Raw genomic sequence first — 12737 nt, 5'->3', positions numbered from 1 at the left:
ATAAAAAATGAGTGTGCTGCACTCGCACCTAAAAAAATGGAAACTGCAGGAGTTAAAGGGAGCTGCAGCCCAAGCAGGGGAAGCATGGATCCTCCCCCAGACCCCCGGCGAGGCAGGACAGTGGTGCCAGGTCAGAATCACTGAATCAATTAGGTTGGAAAAGAGCTCTGAGATCATCGAACATAACCCATGACCAAACACCACCTCGCCAACCAGACCATGGCACAGGCTTTCCTTAAACACCGCCAGGGATGGAAACTTCACCACCTCCCTGGGCAACCCATTCCAATATTTAATCATCCCTTCTGTAAAGAAATTATTCCAAATGTCCAACCTGAACCTGCACTGTCTCCTCTTGTCCTGCCACTGTTGCCTGAGAGCTCGACCCCCACCTGGCTCCTCTGTCAGGGAGTTGTGGAGAGCGATAAGGTCCCCCCAGAGCCTCCTTTTCTTCGGGCTAAACTCCCTCAGCTCCCTCAGACACTGCTCATAGGACTTGTGCCCCACACCGTTCAGCAGCTCCGCCGCCCTTCTCCGGACACGCTCCAGTGCCCCGGTGTCTTTCCTGGAGCGAGTGCACAGAACAGGACACGGCACTCGAGGCGTGGCCTCACCAGCGCCGAGCACAGGGGCACAATCACTTCCCTGGTCGCCTGCCCGCACTATTGCTGGTACAGGCTCGCTCTGGGGAGAGAGGAACCCCTCCACACACCCCCAGCCCGGCCAGGGGATCTCCCCCGAGGCGGGGAGCGGAGAGCGCGTTCCCCACACCGCTGTCAGGGGCGGACGGGGCCGAGGGGCGGCGGGACACGGGGCACTCGCACGCCCCCAGCCCGGGCGGGCACGATCGCCCCCGCCCGCGCGAAGGGACAAAGTTCCCTCCTAGGCCCGGCGCCGCTCAGCCCTGCGGGGCCTCTCGCCCGCGGCACCCCCGGCGGCGGCAGGACCCGCCCGGCCCCGGCCCCGCTCCCGGTACCTGAGACCGCGCCGGGCCCGGCGCCCCCCGCGCTCCGTCCGGCGGCGGCACCGCCCGCCCGCGCCGGACACCCACAATCCATCCCAGAGCCGGCGAGCGACCGCCCCGCCCGCCCCGCCCGCGGGCCGGCCCCATCGACCTGCTCGGCCAGCAGCTCCACACCCCTGTCCTTCCACCCGCCCCCCGCCGGGCGGCAGAGGAGGCGGCGGGGGGACATCCCTGTCCCCATCCCTGTCCCCATCCCTGTCCCCATCCCTGTCACCATCCCTGTCCCCATCCCTGTCACCATCGCCAGCGCCGTCTCCATCCCCATCCATATCCCTGTCCCCATCACTGTCATCATCACCATCCCTATGCCTATCCCTAGTCCCGTCCCCGTCCCCATCACTGTCCCCATCCCCGTCTGCGTCCCCACCACCATCCCTATCCTCATCCCTATCCCCGTCCCCAATGCCATCACCGACCCCATTCCTAACAGCGTTCCCATCACCGCCCCCACCCCCGTCTCCATGCCGTTCCCATCCTCGCGCTCATCCCCACGCCCGTCCCGTCTGCAGCCAAAGGCAGCGCTGCCGGTGCCCGCTCCGTGTCCCGCCGGGAAGCCCCGCTCTGCCGCCGGCCTCGCCGCGCTGGGCAGGGCTCGGGGGCCGCTGCCGGGTCCCGCCCGGGGGTGCCGCCCTGAGCGGCGGAACGGGGCGCGGAGTCACCGCTCCGGAGTCACCGCGGGGAAGAGCCAGAGCGGGCTGGTAACCCCGGGCTCCTGCTGGTCCCAGGACCATTCGGGGCTATCCCGCCGCGGCTCCTGGGAGCGGAGCTGGCAGCGGGAGAAGCACCGGCTGTTTCAAGGAGCTCGACCATCTCTAACGAGGGAATGGGTAGAACAGCTCTGATGGAGCAGGGCTTCCTCCGGAGACACGGGCATTTATACGGGCTTTTCCAAAACTGTAAGACAAGCAAGTCAAAAAAAAAACCAAACCAAACCAAACCAAAAAAAAACCACCAAAACCAACCCAAAAAAACTCAAACCACAACCAACTAAAACATGGAGGAACAGAAACGGCAGAGGAAGAGAGCACGGAGTGAAGAACTAGAGATGCAGAAGTGGGATGGAGCTTGAAACCAGTCTGTTAAAAAAAAAAAAAAAAAAAAAAAAAAAGGAAGAAGAAAAACCAAAGTGAGCAAGACCCTTGAGAAACGTCCTAAAATGCAGCGAGGTGGTGGAAACTTAGTTTCATAGTTACCATAATCTTTACACGCTCTGATACAAAATCTCACAGGACCTGAAAGTAGTGGCAACTAATTAATATTTTTGAATAGATGTCTGCTTCATTATCAACACTCTTTTTAGACCATAAAAAAGTGATATTGCGTAGATATGCAAGCTAAATTAAATCGAAACTTTGAGATGTATAGGTTAGTGACTAACAAGCTGTAAAAGGAAATACTAGACAAAGTCTATCAAATATATTGAATAAAATGAACTATTATAGGCTTAGATGAAATCGCAAAATCAGATTCTGGTCTTCTTTGGTTTGGTTTTGTAGTCTATGTTAGTAATCTCTGTAGTCAGTGTTGATTAATATTTAAGAACTAAGCTCACAATACCAACCTAAAGATAACCAATGTTGTATGTCACGTCTTGCAGATTATTCAGTGTTCACCTGCTAACAGAAATAAAGCTTTTTCCAAAATTTAACTGTTACATATTTTGGAAATTTTACAGCAAAAACTGCTAGGAAACAAGAGTAAGCAATGTATACACGAGTAAAAAGGTAAATGATGTTTAATTGTTATTAGGTGATACATATGATATAGCTGTGAAGTTATTTTAAATGCTACTCACACTTACAAACTGTTGAAATCAAATATTATATTTCACCCTTCTTACAAGTTAGTGATTGAAAATATCCATTCCCTCTCATATAAAAATGTGATGTCTTATCATCATATATCTGGGTGAGTTTTGCTGTTGGGCTTGAGTTATTTCCTGTAGATAAACAAAAGTTACTTCTCAAAAAAACCCCAAATTCTAAGAACTTTTAGTCTGAAACTGGTTTGGGCTTTTTTGTGAGCCTGAATTTCTTAGTACAGCTGTATTTTAATTTGCATATAGTAGCACGAAGAGACATCCAACAAGTCTGATGCCCCATAAAACTGGTTGTTAGAAGTTGTAAGATACAATCCCTACCCTGAAGCATTATAGCATAAATGGCACAAGGACATGCAGTGAATTATGCTCTTGGTTCAAACTGTCCTTTTTTGATGTACTCTGAGTACACATTATAAATGCTGCATTGATTTGTTGTTCTCCTGGCCTCACCATCACTATTGGTCTTTCAGCCAAAATTGCCAAAATGTGCAATATGGTGCTTTTACATGAAATTTTGACTTTACAACTTTGTAAAAGAGATTTGAAGTAAAATGAATTTCTTAGCCAAAGCATCAGGAAAATAGCAGTCCTCTTGAAATGGTGCATTCTGTGGAATTCAGAGGAGCTGAAAATTATATAAAATGTAACTGCAAAAACACATGTGCATCTCACAGCATCTAATTTTCTTGGGTCTTGCAGACCTTTATTTAGTATTTATAGAGACTCAGTAAACTTACATGGTTTATCCAAGGTCACTCAGTTCAACAGCTGCAAAACCTGAAGAGAAAACCAAAGAGTTATGACTCCAGTACTCTGACAGAGAAACTGCATATAATACTTTCCTCTAGCTAATAGTGTTTGTACTAAATAATATATTGGAAAATATTATGCATAATTTATATTAAAATTGGGTGAATGTTTTATATTAAAAAAAAAAAAAAACCACTGCATGTGAACAGGGAGAATAAATAAGGCAACAGGGAAAGCTGAGATTCCCAGGCTCTTCTGTCTTACCTGAACCTGCATTGATAGAAGAGCTCTAGAAAAGGGGAATTCACTTTTGAGATGTTGGTTTGCTGCCCCTAGAAAATGTTTTCCCATGGTGATTGGCAGTAGCTGGTTCTAGCAGTGACAAAATATCTGTGATATGCAGATTTTCTCTCTTTTTATCCTTTAGTGTCCTTTGACAGAAAAAAACCACATGAAATCCCACCTGAAATAAGACCAGCTCCCTGGGTGTAACTCCATGTGTCTTCTCATGTATATGAGTTTTCTTCTTTAGGAGGCAATGCAGCAGTTTGCACCTCAATATGGCAGCACAGTTAAATCCACCTTGTTAATGCTCTGATTTTCAGCCTCTTGACTGGGGCAGGCAAACAGGAGAGAACTGCTGTCCTTCAGGTGGAGTGCCAAGATTTCTTCATCACAGGATGAGGCACTTATGCTCTGGTTCCTGGGGTGTTTTGAGAAAAGCAGGTCAACATTGGCAGAAGCTCAGGAGTTTGTACTTATTACACTTCAAAATATCACAGGACCTCTGTATTTTTAGCTCTTAAGTAATTTGCTTCCTATTGTAAAAGTTCACATGATGATCTTGTGTCTTCTCTGAAAGAAACTATTATGAGAATTATTTCCAGTTTGTTTTTACTGTGCCTTTTTCAGGAATTAGATTTTAGTAAACACATGTAATAAAACAATATGTATCTTGAAAATATACACATACTGCATATTTATTTATCTTGGTGTGAATATTTTAGTTACATGAATAGCATTTCTGTAGGCAAAGCAAAACTACATCTACTTCCCAGCAGCACTATAATAATTCATAAAATAAAACATCCACAAGTCATGGAAACCTTATAAATTGCTCTTACCAGGAAAATTTGAATTTAGCTTCTGCTCATGTATGTTCTAGTTACAAGAACATAAAAGCTGATTTGGAAGAAATAGATCAGATCCCAAGAATGAAATTTAATACTCTGTAGGTCTCATAATAAATCTCTACAAAGGAGTTGAATCTACTTAGTTTAGAGAAATGCTTCCTTCAAAAGGATTTGGAACAGATCTTTGATGAACAAGATGTTCATGCTGATGAACAAGGCAAAGCAGCAGAAGAAACTGTATTAGAAATTCAAACAGACAAAGTCAGCTTTGATCATCTTCTGTTCTTCATAGGGAAATGATTCAGTCTGAGTGTTCAGAACTAGACTTGGTGTAGGACACATGACAGTGGGGTATTCCCCTGTCCTGTTGGGTTAGATCAGAAGTCCATCTAGCTCAGAATCCTCATGTCTCCACAGGACTCATAATGGATGCCTGGGGAAAATGGTGTTCAAAACCAGGGAGTGGTTTCCATGTCACATCCTTCTAGTTTTTAGAAATAAATGGGTAACAGCATCCTCATCTGGAAGGATGTAATTCAGCCAATGCATTTAATAGCTCTTGATGGACCTATGAATTTGGATAATCCCTTCTGTGAACTCAGTAACACAAAAGCTGTTAAGGATTTATTGAGGCAGTCTTGTGACATAGCAGAAAATGGTTTGTTTGTTTTGCTTGGGTTTAGGCCACTGGTTAATAATCTTATCACACAATTTGTAATCCTTGTCCCACTTCACCTTCTTTGCATTATTTAAGTTTTAACTGTCTTATATTTGTCCCTGAATGTCCTTGAAGTGTTCTCACACCCTAAATCCAGCTTTGTAAGAAGCCACTTGTGATCAAGGGAGTGATCCTACTGCTCAATTATATTCACTGCCTTCCCCTCCTCCTGGTCCAATTCTAGAGAGGCTGAAGTGAAAACATTCATATGAATACACAAAATATAGTTAGACTATTAAAACTATAATTTCCATTCTGTTTCCAGTCCCTTTTTTGTGTATTTACAAACATATTTTTGACCCATGCTGAGCTGTTACATGGCTGTTTTTTAAATGTTTTACCTGATAACAAGGCTCTAAGAAATCTCAGTGCTTAAAAATTTATTATTTTGAATGAAATCTATGCTTATCACTATGAGAACTACTGGTACTTACAGGGAAAATATTACACTGAGGATGTAATAGAAGAAAAAAACACAAATATTTTTGTGATGTAATTTTTTATCAACCATTACTTTTAATAGCTGGAGAAAATTAATTGGAACCAAGAGCTTTTTTTACTTCCTACTGAACACTACTTGCAAGTGTTAACTAGTAATAAAATTACTGACTAGTAAAACAACTCGTTTGGAGAACTTGTCATCCCTTACTTCAGTCTCTTTACTCTGCTGATTTATAATAGGAAAGAAAACAGGAAGCTTAATTGGCAATGGGATTTCCCAGACTGAAAACTACTGAATTGCTATCACTCAATTATTTTCAGTAGATGAGTTGTGATCATAATTTGCTTTAAAAAAGACAATTTTAAAAACCATTTGAAAGCTTATTCAAGCAAACCAAAAGTAAAATGGAAAGTAAACCTTTTGGAAGTGTTCTGAATTACAGAATTACCATGACATTGAGAGAAATCATCTGCAGGACAGGACTGCACATGTAGTCTTCATGCATGTTGACAACCAGAGAACCATTTGAACAACCAGAGCTGGCAGAAAGGCATGTGTGAGCATGAATACCTGTGCTGCTGGAGATGTGCTCCAAAAACACCAAACAGGCCTTAACAGAGAGTCAAATGAGAATTTTATTTACACTGAGTAGCCCCATTAAAGCAAATTCTCTAAAGGTCAAGTCAAGCAGTTCTCCCAGCACAAGGCTAACCAGATGGAATTGCTGATAATCTGACCCTTCCGTGTTCAGAACAGGGAACAGATTTTTACATTTGTGCTTTTGCACATTCCTGGGTGAATAATCACAATGATTCACAGAGGCACATTGCAACATAAGGTGGTATTCAAAGGGAATGGAAGCATTGCCCAATATGGTAACAGTGAACTGATCCCTTGCTGGGAATGCATAATGCTCCAGATAAGGCAGGGATTCTCCTAGGAAAGGCCTAAAGCAAAGGAATGGATGGCCCATGTTGATTCTTACCCCATTAGCAAGGGAGGCCTCCTGTGTATATATGGGTTCTATAGAATGGATTAAACTGGAAGCTGTTCTGCGGGGAAATACAGCAGGGAACATTTAATTTTTCACACCTTCTAATTTTAACATGTGCCTCTGGTCTTCTCAATGCAGATGGTCTTAAACTGCACCAAGAATGAAATTTTATCAGGTGAGGAATTGCAAGGACAGAGCTACTGGACTGGGGCTTCACTGGTGCACCATTTTTAGATCAAAATGTTTCAAAGTGTATTGATCATCAAGGCCAAGTTCGTTGGCTTGTTAGGATGGCACACCAAATTGAACAGGCATGTAGTGCTCCAGATAGAGATCTTAATGCCCCTATTCTCACAGGAAGGACTAACATAATTAATGTAATCTGTTTGTCTATAAAATTTTCCCCAATTTACATATTCATTAGCATAATTTACCAGAGTGTTTGCTTTTAGTACTGTTTTTTAAAGCAGCAGAGTAAGAGAAACACTTGGATACAATGTGTTAGTTTTGATATATTTTTGATACTGGACATGTGAAGACCACATCATTAAAAATTGGCCGTGGCCTTCTTCAAAGACATTCACATAATCCTTACAGTGTCAGACACAGCACTGTAGAGCTGCAAATCAGCTTTTATATTTTCGGTGATTTGTTAAGGTATTATTTCAGGAAAATTTCCTATGGTCTTTGAGCAGGACAAGCAAGAAACTGCAACTTCACAGAAATTAATTAACAGTTTCTTTATATATTACCAAACAGATAGAATAAACCCAGTGTGAATGCACCCAGCATGCAGAAATAGTGCTTTGAAATTGTTTCCATTTTGTATGCAAGCAGCATTGTCACTAGAAATAGATTGAGTTATACATTTATCGAAGAACACAGTACTTTTAAAGTGTTCCACTGTTGACTAACTTAACTAGCACTGCATATTGTTTCTAAATAAATCATATGTCTTAATAAGAAACTTGGACTGCAGATAGCTGTGATAATTGAAAAAGATGCTGCACGAGCTGTTCATTGCCTTCCCCCAGCTCTGGTGGAGGGAACGTTCCCTATTCTGCAAGGGAACATTCCCTATCCTGCTAGAACGAAGGCAGCCAAATAATTTAACCCATCAGAGGGGGTATTTTTAGTTATGTCTCATTTTGTCTAGAGACAATTGGAGACTGCTTATCCATGCTTCTCCAATAGAACTGTGGATGCTATAATATCCAGCTGGCTGATATTGTATATCCAAGCAGCACCCTGCTGCATCCACAGAAGAACACCTGTCCATGGGAGTTCCAAATTCTCCTCCTAGTCCTCCTCTCCTCCCTGAATTATTTTGAATTAAATACAAAAAGTGTAATTGTGCTGCAGCACAATGACCATAGATGTGATATAATAACCTTATAACATCTATTGTTTTCTGAAAGCTAATCTGAAGAGTCAACAGTTTGGGTCAACTGAAGAGAATGTATTTTGATCAAAAGTCGCACACCAAGGAGAAATCCAAACATGTACAATATGAGTGTTTTTAAACAATCCCCTTATGCAAAGCCATTTAGAGTGAGAGGTCACACGTTAGCAGCCAAACCCTCTCAAAAGTTGATAAGCAACTGGTGAAAGCCAGAAAAGTGTCTCAGAACAGAAACCCATTTGTTTACCTGCCACACATTCAATTACTTGCAGTTTCAAATGGTTGGGTAGGAAAAAAACCCATGGTGTCATTGCACTCTCTCTGACTCTTCATGCTACTTCTTTTGTGAAATGACCCACTTGGTTCACCTTGATCCTCTTTTCCAATCCAGCTTTTCTTGCTCTGATACTTGCCCCTGTGTGAAGGCTTGGTTTTACCCTGATAGGCTTCTGTGCTCTGCTGGAAAGCTCACAAGCCTGTTAAACAGCTACTAAACTGCAAACTGGTGATGTACTGGTTTTATTTAGCACAAGGATGACATCTCTGAATAAAAAATAAAAGACCACTAAATTAAAAACGGTGATTTTACATAAATTTGTGAGTTACCACAGCTTTTACTCAAATTAATGTTCATGACACAGTGAGCGTGGAAGTTGATGCAGGTCAGGTACCTACAGTTGTGATTGATTTAGGCTTTCAGTTCAGTTGAGGCGCATAAGTCACATGAAAAAGGCAGCAATACACATTTGTTCCAGCCAAGGAAGTAAATAGGTGCAACTGAGAACACATAGTAATGTTTCTATTACACAACAAAGCACAGATTTTCTGACCATGGACAAAATATGCACTGCTATTCCTTGGGTCCCAGGTGTGACTGTGTGGAGCCTGTGCAGTATGGATACAACACAAGGGCAGAGGTTTGTATTCTGCTTTGCTGTTGTAGCAATCCTGCTGCCATCCTTCTTCTAATTCACTTGCAGAGGCATTATAAAGGATTAAGATGCATTCATTAGGAGAACGAACAGAATAGCAGCACAAAGAGAACCAATTTTGAATGGAAAAGCAAGCTGTAGATAGGAATGCAGTTTCCCTCAACTTTTGCAGACTTTGCCTCAGGCCAGAACATCAAGTTCTTATTCGAGGCATCACATTTTCAGTCAAATTCTTTTTCTAGGTTCGTCTTTTGATACATAATTTGCTGTTATTCTTATCAAATAAAACGGGCAATAGTGGTGTTATCATCATAATAGTCCAAGGATATAAACAAGCCCCAGTTTATAAGTTTCTCTCTCTCCCTACACACCTTGTTTCAGTGCACCAAGAATTATTAGCTGGGTTTTTTTCCCATCCCTCATTTAGAAAAAAAATATGGTTGGACTAATTATATTTTGAAAGTTAATGGTTTTAGCTGATCTACATTGAACTCTTGGAGAGCAGCCACATCAAATGAGTTCCTGGTAATTTGCCATGACTTCACCATGTGCAGCTCCATGAAATTACATGCCTCCCATATGGCTGTTGCTATAGCTATGCCAAAATCAACCAATTACACTGTAATCTTGCTTGTGGCCCTTCTTGAAGGAAATCTGCATACATCTTATATCTGGGTAGATAAAATGGTTTGGGTTTTTTTAGCTCTCTGTAGTATTCTCTCAACTACTGGAAAACTTATTTATATCAAAGTACTCAGAACATGATGGTTAAGAGATTATGCAGTGTACTTTATAATAAATACTTACAATAAAGGAATATTGTCTAACGGATAACCTAGACCTGACTTTTTTGGCTGTTTCTCTAGCTTTTATTGTCATGTTTAGCTGGGCTGAAGGGCTGTTCAGTGTGATGTACTGGATATTAATGTGCCTTTTAAATTCAGTTTATGCCAATCTGAATGGCAACATGCTGATCCAAGCATCAGATTCCCAGCCCTCCTGGGCATTTCCAGAATCCTTCCACTCCTGGAACTTCCTTTTGGCTTTTTTTGTTTTGTTTTTTCTCTTGCATTTTACTGTGCTTCCCAGGCCTGGATCTATATATGGATTCACAGCATTGCTCTTTCTGCGTGTTCAAGGGCAGGCCATTAACTGCATGAAAACGATCCAAAATGAGCAGGATGCTGAAAAGCTTCCCACACAGCTTAGCAAGGGACCTGTAATCCTTTTGTCTAGGTACACACTTCTTCGAGCTGAGGTACTTGTGTGAAATTTTAATATTTAGCACTGCTGGAGCTGGTAAATCATACCCACATCTTGGAAAACTCTGGAGCCCCACAACTTATTTGTAGAACACCTGCAGAAAGCTGTCTGCAAATTCCCTCCATCTGAATCAAACTGTTAGACTGTACCTCTCTTCACCTGTTGAGTAATAGAAATACTTTCCTTCTGACTTTAATCCTCTCATTCCTGATTCATTTGTATTCACCTGCATTCCCTTGCTCTGTGTTTACATTGTAAACTGCCTGGAAGCAGATGGCAACAGAAGAAGGATGCTCTGCAATGGTAATTACTCTTGTTATCATGGATATTTAGGAAAAGATCACCTGCAATCTGACTGTGCTTACAAAAGCTGGACTTAGTGCATCGTAGAGGGATGCTGTTGCTGGATTATGTGTGCTGTACAGGATTTCACAGAATCATAAAGGTTGGAAAAGACCTCTAAGGCCAGCCTAGCACCACCATGCTCACAGCTGAACCATGTCCCCAAGTGACACATCCACATGCTTTATGAATACTTCCAGAGATGGTACCAGATAAAAGCAGTTCAGGCTTTTATTCACTCCCATTCCATTGGTAAGACTAAGAATATATTAAGACATTGCCTCTACACATCAAAAATTTGGGTTTTGGTACACCCTGAAACAGTGAAAAGCTTTTCATAACTCAGGAACAGACTTCTGGCCAAATAAGGATGAAAAGATTCAGAAAATTACACCATGAAAACAAACTGTAGGCTTTTTCTACTGTTCCTGTACTGAAGAAATAAGTAAAGGTTGGAAAACCTTTCCATGAAAAAAAATATACCAATCAGCACAGCAATGCTGGATCTAGCTGAATTTCAGCTTTATAAGCTCAATTTTGTAATTTAAGCACAAGACTTCTATGCTAAAAATATCCACCAAGATAATGTAGATGCCAATGCATAAAACCACAAAAGGTCTATAGAGAAACCAGTATTGAAATTTAGATTGATCTATATGAACTTGGATGAGTTAATATATCAAACTTGTATTTATGGTCCAACAGTGTGGGATAATACTGCTTAAAGAGAAATCTTGCCCCTTTATTAGAGTGATGCCTGAGTTCACAGCCACCTGAAGAAATGCATCTGGCAGGACTAATAAAATGAAACATGAGATCTCATGGCCAAGGGATTTCGGTCTTTCAACTCCTTCCCTTGCAAAACTGTGATTGACTTGGCACCTCGATACTGAGAGAAATCCTATGGTTTTTGGTCCTCAAATGTAAATTCCACTGTAATTCAGTAAACCAAAATGCACCAGCACTGCTCTTTTTCAATGTCATTCTTCATGCAGACTCAGGAAGAACACACACATGATAGCAAGAGATTACAGTGGAGTTGCTTAATAGAGTTGTTTCACTTTCCATATGACCTGCAGTACTTTTTTGTTCTGCTCAGTGCCCCACCATTTCCCAGAAAACACTTGTATTCACAGAGAGGAAAAGATACATCCAGCTACGGGATATTTTCTGTAGAGCACATTAGAGTAAGTGCTTTTGGGTGTGATTTAAAGTTTTATAGTGAAATGATGCTTCTGCTAGCAGAAAGTCTGCAGCATACTTTTATAGCCATTCTACTCTCTGTCCTTTGGCTTTGCTATTAAGGTTTAGCAAGACTAATCAGGAGCATTATTTGGAAATATTAGGTAATAAAGACTGGTCTGTTTAATAAAGACTTGCTCTGTTTAAATCTGACTGCAGCTGGGCAAATTAGTGGTGCTGATCCCTTCTGTGCTGGCTCTGTGAGCTGTATGGCCAGGACAGGACCTGCCAGCTCCATCCTTTCCACATGCCTCAGGTTTTTGGACCTTGTGTTGTGCTCCTCTGGGAGGATACTTGAACTCTAGCAGCTGGAGCCCAAAGCTGCTCTGTCATTCCATGATTCCATCTGCCAGATGCAGCAGTTGAACCTGCTGCATGTATAACCCTGACTACCAGGTAATAAAACTGAGAGGAGAGTGAAAAGTCCACATGGTAGTTTACATCCTAACTGTATTTGGTTTAGATAAATATTTACCTATACACACACAGCAGCACATACATAAGAAAGGGCTATTTGCACTTTCTCTTAAAAGCTTTCAGAGATATCCATCTTTAATATTCTAGCCCAGCACAGCTCACAAGCTACACAATATCCTGCAGAAATCCCTTTCATTATCTCTAAAATGTCTCATAATGTTCTATTCGTAATTTGCTTTGACATTAAAATAAAAAT

At 42.0% G+C, this 12737-nt stretch overlaps 1 protein-coding gene across 5 annotated transcripts in view; it reads right to left on the bottom strand.

Annotated features, from left to right (window-relative positions):
* SLC35F5 (solute carrier family 35 member F5) overlaps window positions 1-1063 on the bottom strand; it is a 131844-nt gene extending 130781 nt beyond the window's left edge. For 2 of the 5 annotated variants that reach the window (XM_069021202.1, XM_069021196.1), the window contains exon 1: window positions 977-1063. The gene's annotated coding sequence lies outside the window, so the exon portion shown is untranslated. Of the gene's footprint in view, window positions 1-334; window positions 711-976 lie in introns of those variants that run through there. The other 3 variants (XM_069021198.1, XM_069021199.1, XM_069021200.1) reach the window with 2 other exon arrangements.
* Between the last annotated feature and the right edge of the window lie 11674 nt (window positions 1064-12737).

Source organism: Aphelocoma coerulescens, chromosome 7 (genome assembly GCF_041296385.1).
Source record: "Aphelocoma coerulescens isolate FSJ_1873_10779 chromosome 7, UR_Acoe_1.0, whole genome shotgun sequence".
Taxonomy (NCBI): Eukaryota; Metazoa; Chordata; class Aves; order Passeriformes; family Corvidae; genus Aphelocoma; species Aphelocoma coerulescens.
The sequence above is the reverse complement of the archived record's forward strand: the minus strand, read 5'-3'. Positions and strand labels throughout refer to the sequence as shown.